The sequence below is a fragment of the Marmota marmota genome, unplaced genomic scaffold (assembly GCF_001458135.2).
Source record: "Marmota marmota marmota unplaced genomic scaffold, marMar, whole genome shotgun sequence".
Lineage (NCBI taxonomy): Eukaryota > Metazoa > Chordata > Mammalia > Rodentia > Sciuridae > Marmota > Marmota marmota.
Window position 1 is genome coordinate 9,637,000 of NW_025999961.1, and position 22,586 is coordinate 9,659,585.

A 22,586-nucleotide genomic window follows, 5' to 3' on the forward strand; every position below is an offset into this window, starting at 1 on the left:
GGGAAAACATTCTTTATATTAAAGTGACATACTATAGGTGTTTCAAGGAATAATACATTTTACTTATATACCCATATATACTGACAAATATAACTCACCATCTGATACGTTTTTTAATTTAAATTGGATTATTTTTATTGATATCTAAAACATAAAAACAATGAATATAAATGATGCACCCTGTAATATTTAGATACATGATACTTCATTTAATATTTTAATTAGGTCACATATATTTTTCTTCCTACATTTATTATTTCTTTATGATGAAAACTTTCAAAGTCCTTTCCTCCAGTTTTTAAAATGAAGAGTACGTTATGTCCATCTATAGTTAGCCTACTGTGTGACAGTGCACCAAAACGTTATGCTTCTTCCTAACTGTAACTTAGAACTCATTGATCAACATTCTCCAACCCTCTTTCCCCACTACTCTCCCAGACTCAGGTAATCATCATTATCATTCTACTTTCAACTTCTATGAGATCAACTTTTTTAGATTCCACATGTTAGTGAGATTACTTGGTACTTGTCTTTCTTTATGTGGCTCATTTCACTTAACATAACGATCTCCAGTTCCATCTATGACTCTCTTTCACCATCACATATATGGTATCGTTGTTATAAAAAATGCCTTCATAATTGCATGGAAGCTTTTCCTATAAACAACAATTAAACCATCACTAATGGCTTTGTCTTATTTTTTCAATATCTTCCACAGCGAACTACAGATAATCCAGTGGAATATATATATATATATATATATATATATATATATATATATATATATATATATATATATATATNTCTCTCTCTCTCTCTATATATATATATATATATATATGATGTGTGTGTGTGTATACACACACACACACACACACACACATCTTTTTTGGGCCAAGCATTCATATGTTCCTGAACTTTGAGCTGAAGAGGATTGGGAAGGACAGCTTCTGTTTTCAGGCTAAATATTTCTCTCTTCTGTTCCAACTAGCCTCTGTAGATTTTACTTCCTCTTTTTTTCATAGTAAACCTCCCATAACCCACCAAAGAATATCTTTATGTCCTGTAAGAGTTTTGTCAGTCTTACTTAGATGGGTGAAAGTATGCCTGAATATGAGACTAAGCATGATTTGGTCATTCCACAACATTTAAGACAAGTGAGGTCAAATCAGGCCTCTAAAAGGAAAATATTGTAGCTGGCAAAGAAAAAGGGATTGGAAAAAAAAAACACACAAGAAAAAACCTGAAATGCCTTACTGAGTAGTGTATCTTTATGTATATTACGTATAATAAACAAGGTAATATATTTTGTAGAATACTTATAACTGAATTCATGCCAAATAGAAATGGAGAGTTAATATCTCACTACTCTGATCACCACTACTATAATGTACAATTCATTATTGAATGCAAGCAATGTGTAGTTGCATAGTGGCCTGTCTAGAGAAAGGAAATAATATCAAGAAAAGTAATTGATCAACAGAGAGGAAGTTAATTAAATATCAAGTCTTGATAGCAGGCTCTCAGAAGTTGCAAAAAATTCCATTTATAATATCACAGAATAAGGCTATTTAAATTTTGATTCTTTCACATGTACTATCTATCAGACTTATGACAAAAAGGATGCTTGCTTCCAAATTGCCATTCTTTCTCCAATTTCTATTCCCAACTCCTAAAACCAAGGTTTCTAAAACCCAGACATAGAGGCACATATATGCACTTTCCTATATTTTTACCTCACTGATTGTTTTAGGGTTTTTATCTTCTAGTTGACTGTAATACTAGGAGAATCTGTGTTACTTATCTTACTTATTTGAACTTGCATTTTAATGCATTACCCCACTTCTACATCTTATGAGGCTGAAATGGATTATACTCAAAGAATGTATCTTTGAATCAAAGGCAAGGTAATATTTTGGAATGTTTGTTTGTTTATCTTTCTGCTCCAACAGAGTTGTTATTGATGTTGCTTTTTTTCATTCCCACACTTTTATACTGTATTTGATGCCCTGATAATATTTTAGATTGCATATACTCTAGGGATCTCTTCACATGTACTTCTGAAAAGCTAAGTATGGAGTAGTCCTCAAATTCTGTTGAGGCCAAATTTTCTGACAAATCAAATACTGCTATTTTATAAATTATTTAATTTAAAAATAATGGAGAACAATTACCGTACTCCCAATTCTTTAAGAGGATGTATCATCAAAATGTTTATTTGTATTTTATCTATAGCGACATATTTTTTTTAGAGAGAGAGAATTTTAATATTTATTTTTTAGTTTTCGGCAGACACAACATCTTTGTTTGTATGTAGTGCTGAGGATCGAACCTGGGCCGCACGCATGCCAGGCAAGCGCGCTACCGCTTGAGCCATATCCCCAGCCCAATATAGTGACATATTTTATCTTCTTAACACAGTGTTATCTTCTTAACACAATTAATGCAGCATTGTATCCCAAGTTCCACCTGTTTTCATTCATCTTTCTTACAGTGTTTTCTAAATTGTAAGTCTAGAATCAATCACACTTGGTATGTTTTAATTAGAATAGTGTGCTAGTCAACTTTTTATTGCTATTTGCAAAATACCTGACAAGAATCACTTGGAGGAAGAAAAGTTTCTATTTGGGGCTGTTGTTTCAGAGGTCCAGTTCTTAGTTGGCTGACTTTCTTGCTCTGGGCCTGCAGTGTAGCAAAACATCAAGGTAGAAAGTCATAACAGAGAAAAGCTACTCACTTCATGGCAGCCAGGAAGCAGAGAGAAATAAACTGGTAGAGGCCAGTGATAGATATACCCAGAGTCACACCTCCAGTGACCTACTTCCCATAGCCATTCCCCTCCCTTGTACAGTTAGCTCTCAGTAGTCTATTTAGCTGTCAATGGGAAATTTATATCAATTTATGAGGTTGAAGCTTAGAGCTAAAACCCCCATTTCTAAACTTTGCTGCATTGGGGATCCTACTTCCAAATTCTTAGCTTTTCAGAGAGCTTTCCAGGTCCAAACCACAAGAAATGGTAATTTCTAGGTCTTTATAACATTAAATAAATTATTAATGTTTTTCAAGATACCAAATTCATGGGGAATATATTTATTACCTTAGACTGCTATATTTTTGCTATGTTCAAAGCATATTGGAAGCTCACATAGTATGAGGAGTGGTGACTGAATTATGGGTCTTGAACTGTCCTGTGAAAGAGGTGATTCCTTTCTTGGGAACTCTTAGTGCGGTGGAAAGGCGTCAATTTGACACTGCCTGATTGCTATGGTGACGCCCTGTTCAGTAGCAGGTTCTGTGACAGTGATGGAGCTATTCAGTTCTTGATCTTGAGGTTCAGAAGCCAGCTGCTTAAGGGTTACTAAGTTATGGGTGCACGCTAATAATCTTAATCAGGCTTCTCATATTCATGACTTTAGTTCTGCTTACTTTGAAGAAACTTTCTCACAATAAATCCTTTTGATGTTTATACCTGTATAGTAAACATGCAGAACTTGTTGTGGGTTATACTTCCCCTACCATAGAGGAATCAACCACCAAAACTCAACTTTTTCTCTATTTGTGTGTCTGTTTGTCTTATCTTCATTCCCTCACCACTGGGTTGGGAACCTGAATTAATGGCCATGCGGGTCACGACAACCTAGGAAAAAACAGTGTCTGAATTCAAATTTTTCACAGATTCGGTTGTACAAATATTGGGTATATTCATGATTTTATGAGAAAATCAATCCAGAGCAAATACTGGAAAAGCAATTAATTCATGTAGCATAAATAAAAAGTAAGGTCATATTAGGATGTTAAAAGTTATTAAGTACATTATTTTTTTAAAGTCATTCATATGGAATCACAAAGAACTCTGAAAAACCAAAGCATTCTTAAGCAAAAAGAACAAAGATGGAGGCATTGCACTCCCTAACTCAAAAATACACTATGCTATAGTAGCTAAAATAAATGGTATGGACTTAAAAAATAAATACATGAATACATCTCTGAAAATAAGTCCACACATTTATTGCTAACTGATTTTTGACAAATTCGTCAATAACAGAAAATGTAGAAAGGACAATCTCTCCAGTATATGATGCTGGGAAAACTAGATGACTACATGCAGAACAATTAAACTAGACTTTTTATTTTTCACCAGATGCAAAAATAAGCTCAGAATTGATGAAGCCCTTAAATATACCACTCAAAATTCTGAAACTACTCAAGGAGGAAAACTAATGAGACATGATTCACAACATTGGCTTAGGCAAAGATCTACCGTATATTACCCCAAAAGCATAGGCAGTAAATGCAAAAGTTGATGAATGGGATTATTTCAAACTTAAGCCTCCTGTCAAGCAAAGGAATTAATCTAAATTGATTGAGCTAAAGAAAACCTACAGAATTGGAGAAAATATTTGCAATCTATACATCTGAAATTAGGTCAATAACCAAAATTTGTAACTCAAACATTCAATGACAAGATAACAAATAATTCAATTAAAAATTTACAAAATACCTTAATGGATGTTTCTCAAGATAAGATATACAAAGGGCCTACAGGTATATGGAAAAAAATGTTCAAACTACTTATCATCAGGGATATGAAAATCAAAACCAGAATGATATCTCACCACCTCATCCTAGTTGGTATGGGATGAGAAACAGAGAAAACACATGCTACAGAGATGTAGGGAAATAGAGGAATTATTATACATTTTTGGTGGAAATATTAATTAGTACTGATATTACCAAAAACAGTATGGATGTTCTTTAAAAAACTAAAAATAGAAGGATTATGGTAATCCAACAATCCCACTACAAGTATATGTCTAAAGGGAACAAAATCAACATATTGAAGAGAGACCTGCGTTTGTTTGTTTATTGTACCACTTTTTATAATATCCAGCATATGGAATTAAATTAACTGTTTGTCAATGAACATATGGATAAAGAAAATATGAAATGCATTCAGAATGCAAGTCTATTCTGCATGCAAAGAATAAAATCCTGTCATTTGTGACAATATTGATGTGCTTGATGGACATTGTGTTAAATAACATAAGACAGGCACAGCAGGAAAACAAACATCTCATGATCTCACTGCTATGTGGAATCTAAAATAGTTGATCTAATGAAGGTTGAGAATATATAAGTGGTTACTGAGGTTAGAAGGAGGACGGGAAAGGTGGTCAAGGGGCACAATGTTACAGTCAGTAGGATAAATAATTTCTGGTGTTTTAATGCCCCGTAGACTGAATAGAATTAACAGTAATAAATTGACTAAAAATAATTAGATGAGAGAATTTTGAATAATAAATAAGAAATTTTTGAGGTGGCCCTATATGCCAATTACCCCTATTTGATCATTACTCAAGGTATACATGAAATAAAATGTCGCAGTCTGGCTGCAGCAAAATAACCGGGGGTGGGTGACGAGCAACTTGTGTAGATTGATACAGCAGGAGTGGGAGCCATTTATTGTAGAACAACAGAGGTATTTATACATTACACACAGCTTATCTTAATTAACATAAACTAGATACAGCAGTCAACCAATAAGGAATCTCCACACTTAATGGCTTGCTGGCATTACTTCACAAACCACTCCCTCTGGCAAAATGCCAGGCGCCATCTTGACTTGTTTACAGACTCTAACAATAAAACATGGAATTGTACCTTATACATATGTAAAACTATCATAGGTATATAAAAAAATAAAATTGATTTAAAAAATAGTGTTTCTTATAACCAAGGACATAGTGACATGCTCACAATTCAGAAATCTTCACAATTAAGTTTAAAGTATAATTATTTTGTACTGTCAGTCTTGGAATATTCATAGAACTATTTTCCAAAATTCCTTAATAATAAATGTCACCAGATGAGAGATTTAAATATATTAATTACCAAATCTGTGTCCCAGTAAAATCTCATTCAGTAAATCATGTTGAGACCAAGTTGTCTATGATCTGTTTAGCACCCTTCCTGGCTCTTCAGGCAAGTTAAAAATCACCATGAATGCAGAGGATCTTTGTTTCTGGCATAATTTGAGTTTTCTAATTCTTTGTTTATGCTTAAAGTTTGTGAAGTACAATATTTGTTACCTTATATGTGTAAATTTATCCACACTTGATTGCCTGTTTCTGTTTGTCAGTGACAGTTGTGTTATAATGTTGCCTTCTATAAATGTATTTTTAACTTGGACTTTAAAAAATAATGCATGTGAGTTCCAGAAGTTAATGTGTGTAAGAATCATGTAGACATACTGTTAAAATGAAAATTTGTTCTCTACTACATTTATTGTGTCTTTGAAGGAATGCAAGAATTCACATTTGAAACAAACATTTCTGATAATTCTGATGAAAGAACTATAAAGATTATATATTGATAAATCTCACTGTGGTGAACTGATAAGTAAAAGCCAGAATAATTTCAGAGAACACATCATACTGGAATACTCACTTTAAATCTAAGCCAACAATGTAGAAACAACCATATATTGGGGGTTTCCAATAAGGTGCCAACATAATAGAATTTTATTTAAGTAATATATGCGAAAGTTAAAGAGCACCATCTTTAATAATTGGAATTATTTTGAGAAACAATATTAAGAAAAAAGTTCAAAACCAGAAATTTTTAGGTTATTTAATGAAAATAAAACTGTGGGTCTTTTGTGGTAACTTGTGTAAATTTTTATGTAAGGTCCAAGCAAAAGAAAATAAATATTCACAAGTAATAGTGTACTTCAAATGTATTTCATTAACCCCATCAAGAAATTGTGTTGGGCTGGGGTTGTGGCTCAGTGGCAGAGCACTTGCCTTGCACATGTGAGGCGCTGGGTTTGATCCTCAGCACCACATAAAAATAAATAAACAAAAAAAATTTAATAAAGAAAAAAAGAAGAAATTGTGTTGATTTTCCTACAAGAAATCTTGAAATTTTGCAATTCACATTCTTAGTAGGTAAAATACAGTTTTCATTACTATGTCCTACACAATAAAAGACAGATTTATATGAGAATATTCATGTTTCTAACCTTTATTTCAACAAAAGTTATGCACATATTTTAGAACAGTTAGATTACTATGCTTCTCACTAATGATTTTAGTGAAATTTTGCATGAATGTATCATAATATTTCTGAATCTCATTAAATAGTGCATTTGCAGAATTGATTTTAGAACCATAGCCACCATCTATCTCAACTGTCATGATACTGAAAGATACGCAGTATATTTCACTTGACCAAATTTGTGTTCCAACTTCTTTTAAATGTTTAATCTTGCACCTCAGATTTATCACCATGGTTATTTTAAAAATTTAATTGATATAATTGATTAATTAAATTGTCAATCTTATAGTGCTTAAAACAATTAATAAGTGAATATATTAACCATGAGAGCTGTTTTATAAGTGTGTCATTGTTGCAATTTAGATTAGATTTGTCATTGTGATCAGTTTTATTATTAGTTTCAGAAAAAAAGTTATACAATTTAATGAAGAATAACAACAGCATTTTTGTCATAAAACTATTATCATATTGGAATTAGCAAGTCTATTGGCAATTTGGTTAAACTATTCTAATGTGCCTCTGAGTATGTGCGCATGTGTGTGTGCACTTATGTATGTATGCATACACATACACGTTTTAATTAGAATATCAGCTTTTACAAGTACTTAAATTTATCTGCATAAGCAGGCTGAATTTCTATTGTGATTAGAAACGTTGTTGGGGCTGGGGTTGTGGCTCAGTGGTAGAGCGCTTGCCTCAAATGTATGAGGCACTGGGTTCAATTCTCAGCACCACATGTAAATAAAAAATAAAGGTCCATCAGCAACTAAAATGAATAAAATAAATAAAAATTTTAAAAAGAAACATTAATTTAACCATAATCATCTATTTCTGATTAACCAAATAGCAACTTTAAATAGAAATAAATATATATATACACATATATATTTCTTTTCCCAAGTTGTCTTTTGTTATCAAAATTATGTGTGGATAAGTAATGCCTTAATGAAAATAAAGAGAAACAGTGCCCAGTTCCACTCTAAATTTAGGAGGAGATTTTATCTCCTCACCCCAAAATCAAAAAGGCAGGTAGGCATCTCAAGATTTTAAAGCCTGGAATTTTTATTTAATCATAATGGGTAAGGAATTCTGAACTTCATAACAATTTACCTGAACACTTCAAATTTAGGGCAGTTTATGAAGTATCACATCCCAATTCACTTTTCACATGCCATAGTCATAGCCAAATTCTCCCTCTTTTTTTTTTAAAGAAAGTAAACCTCCTTTTCTTTATATTATTTTACTTTATATTACATTCCAGTTGTTTTAATATCTGAGAATTAATGAATTTAAAAAATAATATTTAGCAAAGCAAATTTGTGAGAATTTAAAGGCAAAAATACTATTTACCTAAGAATAGAAAATTGAAAAACAGTGATTATTAAAGTGTGGTATAAACAGTGTTTAAAAGATTTCTATATCTGTGCTCCATCTACTATCAGACAATAGAATTAATAGGCATGGTTTCAGTTCTAGGAAACCATCTTAGATACTTAAAATTTGTCTGCAGGATCTGTGAAATATCTGTAAGCTATTTAAATTTGTCATCTCAATCAAAGTCAGGTTTCAGGAAAGTGAAATGGTCGGCTCTGAACACATAGAAATACTTTGTGACTATTCTATTATGGAAAGCTAAAAGGTAATTATAAATCACAGAAGTAGCAGTGGCTTGAAGGGGTCAGGTTAGAAAGACAAGGAGAAAAATTATGGTCTAATTTAAAAAAAAAGAAATGTAGGATGTGTGTTTAAACCCAATTGAGTTATTTTATGAGTAGATTTATTGAAAGGATAGTACCCTGTCATATCACTTCAGCATATTGAATAGCTCAAGGGGAAAATGTTGCAAGGAAGCTCTAATTAATTTCTCTCATCTCATCCTCTCTTAACACTGAACAAGCCTTTGTCACATGCATCCTGTGAATTCCAAGGACAGAGTAAAAGCCATTTTAAAGCAGTCATATCCCAATAAAGTTGTTAAGAGACCATTTCTAAGTCCTTCATTAAAGTTAATGCATTTAACACTGATGCCATTCAAAATCCATATTACAGTCCAGCAAATTCATAAAATATTGATTACTTTGGTGTGTATGTACACTAACACTATATTTTTAACTAACTTAGTGAGCCGAAAGTCCAGATTATTCAGTGCCAGTTTGTGAAAGATTGCAAGTGCTGTCACAGCTTGAAATGGCAATATCTCAAGCCGTTGGGTGCATCAGCCGCTATATCTGAAATTGAGTGCAGGCCTTAACGTTTTTGTATTTTATCTGGAGTTTTCTCTCTCAGGGTCACACAAAGGGATAGAAGATTAATGAGGTGACATATTAAAAAGTTTTATGAATAATAAATATTATCCGTATTTTTCTGTGGAGAAATGGAGTCATGTGTAGGTTAAGTAACCATTAAAACTGTTATCCTTTAAAAGGATCCATTTATGGTGCATTTAACTTCATTCCCAGCACTTACTCCTTTCGACTATTCTTAACTTGTCACTTTGAGTGCCAAAGGTGGGGTGAGGGTAGGTACCATGTATAAAAATATGCAAATTTTGAATCACTTAAACTAGCTTTTCAAATACACATCAATATATCAAGTTTAATGCTTAAAGAACAGGTTTTTGTGCACCCTTCACAAAAAATAAAAAAATCCCCCTTCACTGAGATTTTCTATAATGTAATGAAATGGGGAAAAAAGATAGGTTTGCAAATAAACAGATTTACCCTTACACAATTTTTTTTTTTTCAAACCTCGGCTGATACACACTTACCTGCAAAGGCATTACAGAAAGAACTTCACGGTGACCACTGGAGAATAATCGGAGAATTTCTCCCCACTAAAGTTTTGAGGCTGATTTTAAGGTACTATCACAAAGACATTTTAAATGACTGGCTTTTGTTCCTTTTCTGTCTCCATATACAGATGAACATTTTCATAAAATGTAGCCATCTGCAGCTTCATAACACAAATTTTACAGTCTTTCAGAGACCTCAACTGATTATTTTTCGATTGAGTATTTTCCACTTTTTCTTCAAAAGAATCTTCTCATCAGTATTTGATCAAGTTCAAACACCATGCAATTAATTCAAATTATGCTTAATAGCAAAACTTACATCAATTATCATATCATTCCCCTCTTTTGCCATCAACAGTTGAACAAGTTTCCAACATTTATTTTTTTTTCTTTAATTTTCACGTCTATGAGGTTTTCTCCTTCCATCTGTCTCATGAATGTGATCATTATTATAGGTTGTTCTTTTGAGCTCCTTGTTCTGCATCAGCTATTTGATCTCCATACATGGTTTCATTTGGAATGATCTGCAACTCTTTCAGCTCAGACTCAAAAATCCAGCTGCTAACATTAGTTCCAAGCCAGAAGGGGAGTGGGAATAAAACTCAGCAAAAAGTCACACACGTGATGGTAGCTTTACCCTAAATCCTTGGCTTGAAATAGCCCTAGTGAGATAAAAAGACAATATAATGAACTGACATGAGTTGGTCAACTGGAAAAAGTATATTGGATGAATCTGAATCTGAAAGAACTACAACCTCTTAGAAAAACTTGAAGAAAGCAAAAATACAAGTACATGCTTTGAAAAAAAAGTAGTTGTAGGTGGACAGCATGCCTTTATTTTATTTATCTTTATGTGATGCTAAGGATTGAACCCAGTGCCTCACACATGCTAGCGAAGCGCTGTGCCACAGAGCTACAGCCCCAGTTCACAAGTACATGCTTTTAACACAGAAAAGTTTTGTGAAATTTGACAGAATACTCATTGGAGAAAGCAAAAGAAATTCTCGATTCAGTCCATACTATGACTACACCATTTTTCATCGTAGCATTTTTTTTTTAAATTTTGACTATCACAAGTTTGCCATACCAGTTGAAGAAATATAAGGTCAAAACGTTAAAGATTAGTCTGGTTGTTATGACTCTAGAAACTTAGCTGAAGCAAAAGAAAATTATCTGGATATCCTTGATTGCAAAATATCTATTCAACCTTGTTCATTTTGACTAGTTTACTTAGATTTTAACTATCAATTTATTGAGATTCTTTATTTTTTTTCTTCTCTTTCTCCTTCTTCTTCTTCATTATCCGATACTGGGTATTGAATCCAGGACCTCACATGCTAGGCAAGTGCTCTAGCAAAGAACTACATCCCCATCCCTTTTAAAAATTTCATTTTAAAATAGGATCTTGCTAAGTTTGCTTAGCTGCCCAGGCTGGCCTCAAACTTGCAATATTTCTGTCTCAGCCTCCTGAGTAGCTGGGATTACAGGGGCAGGTAACACATCTGGCTCAAAGAGCCCTGTTTCTTCAACCAATTCTTTTAATTCTTCTGCATAAAAATTATAAAAAAATAGCTATTCTAGAAAGAAGATAATTGTAATAATAGTTGCAGGTCAGTCCAAAGACATTTGTGTAACTAAAACTAATGAAAAAAAAATGAATAACACAAATACAAAACAATTACTGAATCAGAAATTGAACTCAATTGAAAAATATGAGTCAATGACTCTGAAATTCTGTAAAATCCATGTTATAAAGCTTCAGATGCCTACATTTTGTGAGAACATTCACCTGTTAGGGGAGAGAGAAATGTAACAAGAGTAAAATATCTCTGAGACATAGCCTCCACATCTACAAGGTGGGTATTACACCACCCCTGAAATGAAGTTCTTAAAAAAGTTTGTACATGCACTAGTAAATATATGGATTGTAAGTATATTTTCTCATTCAAAATTTGCCTTTTTACAAATTAATGGTATATTTCAATGAAGAGAAAAAAAATTTAGTGGTCACTGAGTCTGATAAATTGTGTACACCCACCAGAATAACTAGTATGAAATTAATAACCATGTAGTATTGGCAAGTACAATTAGTAACTGAGTATATAATGTAAATTGTCCTACTCTTTGGGGAAAATATCAACATTTTACTAAAACCAAACAATTTTATTTCATATGATCCAATAGTGCAACTCTTAGAATAAATCATTTCTACCCACAAAAGTTCAAAGTCTGAAAATCATTGTATTCTTTTGTTTGTAAATAATAATAATAATAATAATAATAATAATAATAATAAAATTATTATTATTATTATTATTATTATTATTATTAGGATCTAAGTTCAGGCCTCTGGTTCCATGTTAGAACTACAAATCTTTCTGTTTTCTCAGTTTATTCTTTTCATTGCTTGTAACATTAGATTTACTCTTCTTTTACTTTCTCTTTTTTTCCTTCCTTAGTACTCTTAGGACACTTTTTATTGACTTTTGTTTCTCATCATTTCTCATGTGAGACTCTCTACTTCTTAGTACAACATATTTTCAAAAACAACCATTTTCTGTCATCTTTCTCATAGTATAAAAACATAGAGGAGTACTACCTTATTCTAATTTCTCATTCAATAATTTTGATATATTTTACATATGTCTGTGGATATGTCTTATGATTATTATGAGACTGTTCTTTTTAGGTTGGCTATTTGCTGGTAACAGAAGGATCAAGAAGTAAGTGGGGTCTTTATCTAGGCACATTTTCACACAACACATGCTTTCCCACTGACCACTTCAGTCATGAAAGCACATTCTTATGCTGTATTCTTTCTCTCCCTATGTTTTTACACTAAAATTGTATGTTTTAGAATGTTTTATGTTCATGTTTGTTTCTTTGTTGTTTATTGAAGTCTTTTTCTTTATATTTTTTTCAAACTTTCATTCAACTGGGGTGCACTAAAATTTGACAATAACATTAAGTCAATAGGGAGAAGTATTAAAACACCTTATTTTCACTAATGTATTGAACTGTATTTCAGGCAAGAGTGCCTTAAAATGTCTTGAGGTAAGTGAGAACATGGATTTTAATTTTAAGAGGATTATTTCTTGTGTCAGATGAAATGATTTTTGTTAGAAGAAAAAGTTCAATATTGATGTGTTGATTACCGTGAGATACAGATGTTGATTGTGTGGGTACAACTACATACATATATATAGTCATTACTAATAAACATGTGAATGTGTCAGTAAACAAAATATAAAATACAAAGGAAGAACAATAACATATGTAGCCTGTGATTTCTGTAGATTATATTAATTTCTTCATGGCAGCTAAAGTTACATGGTTAATTTGGTTTTGCATTTGTCAGTTTATTTATTTATTCCTCAACAAAATTCATAAGCGCCTCTCCTGTATCAGACTAGTGGCTAGGTACAAAGCAAAGACCAAAATAGGAAAAGAAAAAAAAATGTATGACTTCTTCTGTGTCCTAGTACGTGTAGAGTGAGAAACAATGCTCATAAAAGTGAATGGGAGAACATACAATGCAGAGGCTCTGATTCACATAAAAATTGATACAATCATAAGATGAAGTAAAAGCATAATGATGAATGGGAACCTAAGAAAGACAAAAAGGATACAGCAATCATTCACTTACTCCTTGGTTGAAAAAAACATTTGTTGAATATGTACTATAGTAAAATAACTCAATTACTTGTAAGCAAAAACTTTCTGTTTAATTCAAAGTTCAAGAATGAACATAGAGCCCATGGTAGCTATACAGAGGAATGTTTTCTACTCACATACAATGAAGCATGGGAGAATTTTAGTATAGGGAATAGTTTACAGAAGGTGGAAATGGTTAATGAAACCTGAAATACAAAAATTTGATGAAGTAAGAAATGTGAAGTTTCCATTACATTTGGTAATTATGCAGTGATTGGCAACATTGCTTAAAGTTACCCAACCAAGATATATCACTTTAAACTCAAGAGTCTGAGTGAGGAAACTTTGAATAAAAAGAGGCAGAATACAGAGACTGCTATTTCATGACAAATATGAAAAACTAAGTACAGTAAATAATAATCACAGGATTTCATAGTATTAATATGTTGCTGTTAATTTTTACTTAATGTAAGAAATATTTTTTATTTTAATACTTAGAGATAAAGGAGTAACTGATAAAAGAACTAAAATTATAGATAGGGAAAATATCCTAAAACTAGAGCAGTATTTTAGTACTGACAGAGAAGAAAGGATAGAATCCAATGCAGAGACTGTGAACATGTTTTCAAGAGAAAAAAGCACTCATCCTTTGAAAATGAGGGCAAGGAAGCCTTTGGGTGAGCTTTTAAAAGAAAATATATTTAGTTCACAGACAGAATGCATTGTATGTCTTCCAGACTGGACGATTCTAATGAAGTGTATGGCAAGGTCAACAGCGAAGGAAGAAGTATAACATTGACAGAGATGCTATTTCATAGTCATGACATCTTGGAATAGCTAATCCAAACAATCCTTTAAAGCATGAAGAATTTGAATGATAAGTGAGTTGAAATGATTGATGAGCATTTAATAGAAAACTGTGGTCAAGAAAACAGGTATTGAATCAAAATACATGAGTTTTAAACTGATTATACTATTTATGTATTTTATGACTTGGAGTTTCAGATTACTCATCTGTAAAATGAGAGTAAGATAATTTGCATGCCTATAACATTGCTATAAAGATTCAATGAAAAAACATAGATACAGTGGCACATCGCCTCAATAAGTATCAGTTATTCATTTTTATTAGTCAGGGGATCTATGATTTCAGGATAGGAGAGTACAGGGAATGAAGGAGTGGAAACATCAATGGGTCAATAAACACGTTATATGTACTTTTATATGAGATAGGTTTAAAGAACTGAAAGGACAAACCATTTTGGTAAGACAAAAATGATGGAAATTAGTACCCATTATTTAGGGTATGACAAAATAATGCCTGATGTCAAGTTTTAAAAAATAATAAAAATTTACTACAGAATGAAAAATTCTTTTTGAAGGTTTTTGTGCATTTATAGTGTTGTCACCCCTACATTTCTTATTAATTCTTCAATCTTTTTCTGCATTTTACCTTCATCTGCTGCATTGTTTTTCACTGATATCTTATAAAAGCATCACAGTATGAAATTCCAAGGAAACTTTATGACCTCCAATTTTATTTGTATTAGCAACAACATTCTCTAAGTCTTATTCCTTTTTACAAATATACAAATCAATTTATTTGCATCTGAGTTTGTGTTCTCTCCTTACAGCCCTTGCAGGTACTTTTCTGTTCCATGTACATCTCCTAAGTTATTCCTAACTCCTCCCCAGTTATTTTAAATCCAGAATTAGAGTCTTTTCCATGTATAGATGACATTGGCATTGGAGAAATAGAAGACAGCTTTGGAAAACATTCTAGGTAAGAACCAGGGATATCCCAAGCGTCTATTGTGAATACGTTCAATGTTTCGAGCTGTTTAACATCTTTCTTGAAACAAGTTTCTCTCTTTCTCGACTCACTAGCTGCTTGAGCCAGTAAGAACAACTATGTACCTTCATGGATTCCTCTTTCCCATTGGAGGTAGAATCAACTTGACTCTCTTTTGCAGATCTTTCCATTATCTCCAATTCAGCCATAATTGAGGAACTCTAAATAAATCATAGTCACTTTTCTGGAACCCCTTAGTCCTGATCTTATGGAATTAATCATTATAGTAGCTTTGCTTTATAGTCAACCCTGCACCGCAGGAGGAATATGTTCCTATCTAAGAGTATGTCCCTATCTCAGGGCACTTTTCTTTCCATACACATGGAATGACCAAGTCCATCACATAAAGCTCTGCTTCCTGGATGTGTAACACATCACCAGTGCCTTGCTCAGGAGAAGAGGCAAGCAATGATTATTCCATTTCTCATAACTGCAACACAGCATACTAGTTTACCAGGCTTTAGTCTTTTCAATCTCTGAACAACTGGTTGTAGGGATCCTTTTATGATTCCTCCAAGTATGATTATTTGTTTAAGATATTTCTAGCATCAATATACCTGCTAGATTATATACACAATTGATAATGCTTCAGAACCCCTTCTTGCCCAGTGTTCCATATAAAACTAGAAACTTTCTAAGACACTGCATGGAATATCATAGCTGTATCCATAGGCACTCCAGAACACAAGCAGTCCATTCTATGTTACTTCTCTTTTTATTAGAGTCACAAGGTTCAAAGTGAAAAAGACTAACTTTTAAATTCAGGGAAGTTCCTGACGATGGACCACTAGACCCACAGAAACTCACAAATATGGCAAATCAGTAAATATTTAAAATGTTTATCTCACCTACCAGTTTACCTGAGTCTTATCAGGGATAAGACATGTAATTTACTCTACCTCTAGTCCAATTACCATGATATCATTGATTTAGTAGATTAACACGATGTTCTATGAAATGTCAAGATGATCCAGGTCTTTGTGAACTACTTATAACAAGGAGCAGGAAAGTCAATATAGTTCTATGACAAAACACTTAAAGTTTTGAAAATTCAGTGATGGAAGTGGGAAAGCCCTTAAAAGGAGCTTTTTCACTGACTCACTGAGAAATTTATGTTTTGTTACCACACACTTAGAAAGATCAGAAGTGCTTATCATAAGGAAAACAACTTTTACAAGTGATATTTAGTACAACTATTACCTTGCTAGTTTAGGATCTCTGACTACTGCACCAGCAGGCAAAGAAGAAGATAATACTGTGGGTAGAATTATGATATCTGATTTCCATTGATTAGGGTGTTTCTGAGATTGGGTATGTTCAGACTCATGGAGGGATATTTTGATGTTTCTGTGCCATACAATAACGCTTGGGTGAGTAAATTTTAAGTAACAGTTGATAGAAGTCAAAGATAAATATAAATTTTGATTCTGAAATCACCCGAGTCAATAGGTACTGTTTTACCAACCTTTATTTTTAAGTTTTTTTTGAGGAGATTAAAATTTACAACTCCTTTGAAGGATTTATTTACTTATTTTTCTAGAGAGAAAATAAAAACTAAGTTTCTTTTAAAGCAATAGCTTTATATACCATAAAAAGGCGTACATTCTATTTAATTAGAATGGAGCGTAAACTGCAGATTCATTTAATGCACCACATCTAGTAACTTGGCTCTCATTCATTGCCTCCAGAGAAGAGATCATAGCTGAGGGGACTATATCTCCTTTCTGAATATCACAACTCTCTCAGGCTCACCATAGAACCAGACATAGGTGATAAGCATGGACGCTATTGGACTATTTTAGGCTTGAACTGAAACTACTCCAACATCTAGGTCAGCTGTGTTGGACACATGTCCAGCTGGAAATGTCCAACCATTTAGTGACCCAGTTCAGATGAATTATTGTTTCGCAAAGAATTAGATTAATTAAGAGACAGGTTAATAAGAGACAGGCAGTGAGGCAAACTATAGAAAAACCTCTTCACTCTTCATTCAAGAAATAGGTCTGCTATCTGTAGTTCTGGTAATCTCACTGAGCTGCCCAATGACTGAGCATCCATATCTGTTGTCTTTTAAACTATGCTCAGAAAGCACCAAATTGTAATACTTATTCCTCCTTTACCAAGCTGTTACTTTTATCTGATTATAATCCTAACAATACAAATTTAGCATGTAAGATTGGCCTCTTGCTTTGCTTTCTAGGAAAACAAGGTCAAAACACAATATATACAGGAAAGATAGATAAGATAAAATTTAAAGCAAGATAAAAAATAATTTAAGCTTTTATAGTTATATGAGACACAAAATCATGCCTTTAGTTACACTAAATCTTCTGATATCATTAATATGAAGCAGCAACCAATGAAGCAGAACTATGAGTCTTCCCTGAAGAAAAAGAACTTACAATTATATCTCCAAACACAACTTATTTTTTTTCCATTGTGAACAGATGCAACAAATTAATTTTTCTCCTTGTGGAACTATGGAAATATTGCAAATAACCTGTTAGTTATGACCTTTAAAAGGATATTGGCTTTTTTAATCCCATATTGGTTAAAATGTAGTAAAATGTGGTTGCACTTAAACTCTACTTAAAATCCATCACAAGAACATATGAAGCAAGAATTAAAAACAGAAAAATACCAGATTGTTCACTGTAATCTTACCTAGGTACAAGAGTTTGGGGGACAGTTAATTATTTTTCACACCCAGAAAAGAAATGTGTATGTGTGAAAATCTTCCCACTCTGCACTCTGATACCTGGTTTTTATATCATATTCAGTGACATCAAACTCAATTTATCCCAACATTAGGATGAACTAGAAGAAAATGATAATGTGATAATGAGACATTTGGAACAGTGAAAAGTTCACATCTATTTAAAGGAACCTTATAGTATAATAGAGTTTATGAAGTTTGTGCAGCAATGCTAATGGGATAGTCAATAAAAGCCTCTTTATAATAAATTACAGAGGATATGTTTATTAAAAACCCTTTTACCTTAATGTTTTATCAGAAAAATACCTGCAATGATTTCTCCTTTAAGAGAAAACATCTGGGCTGGGGTTGTGGCTCAGTAGCAGAGTGTTTGCCTAACACGTGTGATGCACTGGGTTCAATTCTCAGCACCATGTAAAAATATACAAATAAAATTAAGTATTATGTTCATCTACTACTAAAATATATATAAAAAAGAAAACACATCTATTATGTATGATTAGTAACCCCAACTTGAAATCTGTATCACTGTGATTAGTCTCCAGACCTGTTTTCAACCCCATTACAAAAAGCAGAGATGATCCAAACCACCTATTTGAGCTACTGACTCTTCTTCATGTGGCACCATGTATAGAATTTGCATCTCTGATCAAGTTCCCAGTTACTTCTGGAAGATAGAGAAACTGCATGGCAAGATGGAAAATGCTTACAACCCTTTGTTCCCAGGCTTTTAGAGTATCCATAAAACCTGCATTTAGCCTAACTGACTTTTTTCATAGACGGCTAACCAATGAGTCTGGAGCTTTTTAAGAAGTGGTTTTAGAAAGTCTGGGGTAAAAGACCTGAAGTCAATGAAATATTTGGCATTTAGCCCTTCTGAATGGAAAAGTAGGCAGGGTCAACTCAATTTAATTCTAAACAATGTTAGAGTATGATAAGAAAATAGACATTTTCTGGGATTACTCACTGTTATGGAGATCTACTAATAGAAAAACTCAATCAGTTAGCTTCTTTACCCTTTGAGAAGATGACAAAATGAAACTTAGGCCAGCACTCACTTAAACAGAAAATGTCATTAAAAACAATCAGCAGTTTTTGCTGGCTCCTATCTGCATCTTAGTCATGCATATTTCCCAGTTTCAAGTTGAAGATTAAAACGGAATTTGAGTTTTATACCACCTGTTAACAGAAAAGAGGAGACAGTGGGCACAATTCTACTTAGTCCCCAAACATGCCTAACAAGAATGAATAGTTATTTAAATGTTTAAATTTCAGTGTTCACTGTGTTTTCTAAGAAAAACTATATGTAATAAATGAAAATAAAAATTAACAGAAAACAGTAACAGAGGTCACATTAAAAAATTTTCTTTTTTTTATAGAGAGAGAGAGAGAGAGAGAGAGAGAGAGAGAGAATTTTAATATTTATTTTTTTAGTTTTCGGCGGACACAACATCTTTGTTTGTATGTGGTGCTGAGGATCGAACCCAGGCCACACGCATGCCAGGTGAGCGCGCTACTGCTTGAGCCGCATCCCCAGCCCCTAAAATATTTTTTTAATGTGGTAAGTCTAATTAGAAAAACATGTAGCTAATAATGATAATAATAATAGTAATAATGGGATCACATGAAAATAGAAGTGACATCGTTAGGGTGAAGAAAAATGGTCACAGGAGGACAAGGGGAGGTATTGAGGAATTGATCAAATAAATAAATAAATAGATCAAATTATGTTATTTGCATGTACAAATGTGCCACAACAAACCTGTTACTATGTATAATTAATATTTACCAATTAATAAAACCTTTCAAACCTACCTAAAGATTTCAAATGATGTCTTTGTATGTCACTTCCTAATTTTATGAGTATTTTAGGATCCATATTCCTCTTAAGTCAGTTTTCAACAGTGTTTAAAGTTATGAACTTGAGTAAGTAATATATATGATATATAACAGTAATAAAAATCATAAGTGTGTGTGTGTGTGTGTGTGTGTGTAGTGAGTAGGGTCAATTCAATTTAAATCTAAGCAAGAGAGAGAGAGAGAGAATGTGTGTGTGTGTGTGTGTGTGTGTGTGTGTGTGTAGTAAGTAGGGTCAATTCAATTTAAATCTAAGCAAGAGACAGAGAGACAGAGAGAGAATGTGTGTGTGTGTGTGTGTGTGTGTGTGTGTAAGTGCTGAGAGTTGAAACCATATCCTTGCAACTGCTAGGGAACACACTACCTATGACTGAGCTACAACCCCAAACCTCAACTAGGATATTTAACTGTTGGGCTAGTACAAATTTTATGTGATTTGGGAGGCTCATTGCTTATATAAGATATCTCTTTCTGACCTCCACCATGTTATACTGAGAATTGCTATTACAATATTCTTCTTAAGAAGTCTTTTCATGTAATGTGTCTGTTTTCCTCTATAAAAGCAGTGACTTCTATTCTAAACTTTTGTTTCATTTAATTCGGTATATATTTTTCTTACTTGATTCATTTTTAAGAAAAGATATTTGATGTTTCATTTTCAAAAGTTTGTGTATATTTTCAATTATTCCCATGCTGTCCAAGAAAAACAAACATTTGAATCATCATCTAATCCACTTCCAGAAATAATTCATTTTCAATCAGATCCTAAGGCTTTCATGCCAAAGACTAGAGGTGGTATTTTATATCTAATTTCATTTTTACTTATATTTGTGGAATACGAAGATGATTATAAGAATAAATGAGAACTTTGTTATTTAATTAATTTTAGAAATGCCATCATTCTTAAATCAATTCATAAATGCAATATAATGCAAGCTTGTTCAACACTGCAGAAGACTATTATGTTTTGCAAAAACTGACAAATAATTGCATCTAAATAGTTTGTAGAAACTCAAGTGACCTAGAATAGATCAAATATTTTGTAATAGAAGTACTATTCTAGAAGTCTACTGTTTGAAGATATAATGTATCTACCCTATTCAAATGGATGTGAGATTTATGTAAGTGCAGAAATTTATGACAATAGAACAGAAGATCAAGAAACAGATGTAATCATATGTAGTTAACTAACTTTCAACTAAAGTATCAAACTAATGCAAAAAGGGATTCTTTTAAAACAAAAATTGTCAAAACAATATGATATAAGTATGGATAAAAGATAAAAACATAAATAACCCCATCCTTCATCTTCACCAACATAGAATTAGCTTAGAATGGATCATAGACCAAAGCTGTAAGAATAAGAAAGATAAACAACTGTCAAATTACGATAAGCCATAGCCAAATTTTTATTTAATGGTGAAACTCTAGAATGCCCCTCCTCCTAACTGGGAACAAGAAAGGTTTTTCCACTTTTACTAAAATCAGTTAAAAGATGAACTAGAGAAATGGGGGTGTAGCTCCATAGTACTGTATGCCTAGCCTGCATGAAGATCTGGTTTTAATTCCAGCACAGCAAAATAAATAGGTAGATAGGTAGGTAGGTAGGTAGGTAGATAAAATAAAAACAACAACAAAAATAAAAGGCAAAAAATGGAAGTATTAATTGGTAAAATTAGGAAAAGAAAGGTCAGATACTTTGATTAGGAATAATAATATTATGAAGAAAACTTCTAATTTCTGTTTTAGTATTCCAAAGTTAAATGGAAGAATAAAATGGCATATTTAGAATTTTATGTTTTCTATAAATAAGCACAAATGAAAAGAAAAGTGTGTGTGTAAATCATACAGATAGTTTTCGAGAACAAACCTGAGAACAAATTGGAATCTTTAGTCATCTTGAATAAAAAAAAAAAAAATTCTTTATTTTCCAATCTGATAATAAAATTCCAATTGTTCTTACCAAACGTGACTTCTGCATTGTGAAATTCTACTTAACATACACAATTTCCTCTATTCATGTGCAAGAACATTATGTTGAAAATTAATGTCATGTAGGTCACTATAAATAGCATGATGCTACAAATTTTTTTTTATTGAACAACTATTTTAATATATTTTTATAATAAAATACATAATGTACAATTTTCACATTCACATTATAGGACTATTATCTATAATATGAATTTCTTATTCACACTAAAGGAAATTACATGTTCTTAAACAATATTAAAGTATTGAAGAGTCATAAAAATGAAGATAAAATTATTTAGTCCTTCTCCAGAACTGGCATTTTTAACTGTAAAAATCTTAAAATTCCAAAGGATTTGAGGGGTCATTTCCTTCTGCTTCCTCTTCCCTACCACTTATCAAGTTCACATGGAATTGAACTAGACTCAAATATTGTTCCACAAATGTTTTTTTTTTTTTTTTTTAATTTTTTATTGTGGGTTGTTCAAAACATTACAAATTTCTTGATATATCATATTCGACACTTTGATTCAAGTGGGTTATGAACTCCCACCTTCACCCCATACACAGATTGCAGAATCACATCAGTTACACATCCATTGATTTACAAATTGCCATACTAGTGTCTGTTGTGCTCCGCTGCCTTTCCCATCCTCCACCCTCCCCCCTCCCCACCTCTCCCCTCCCCT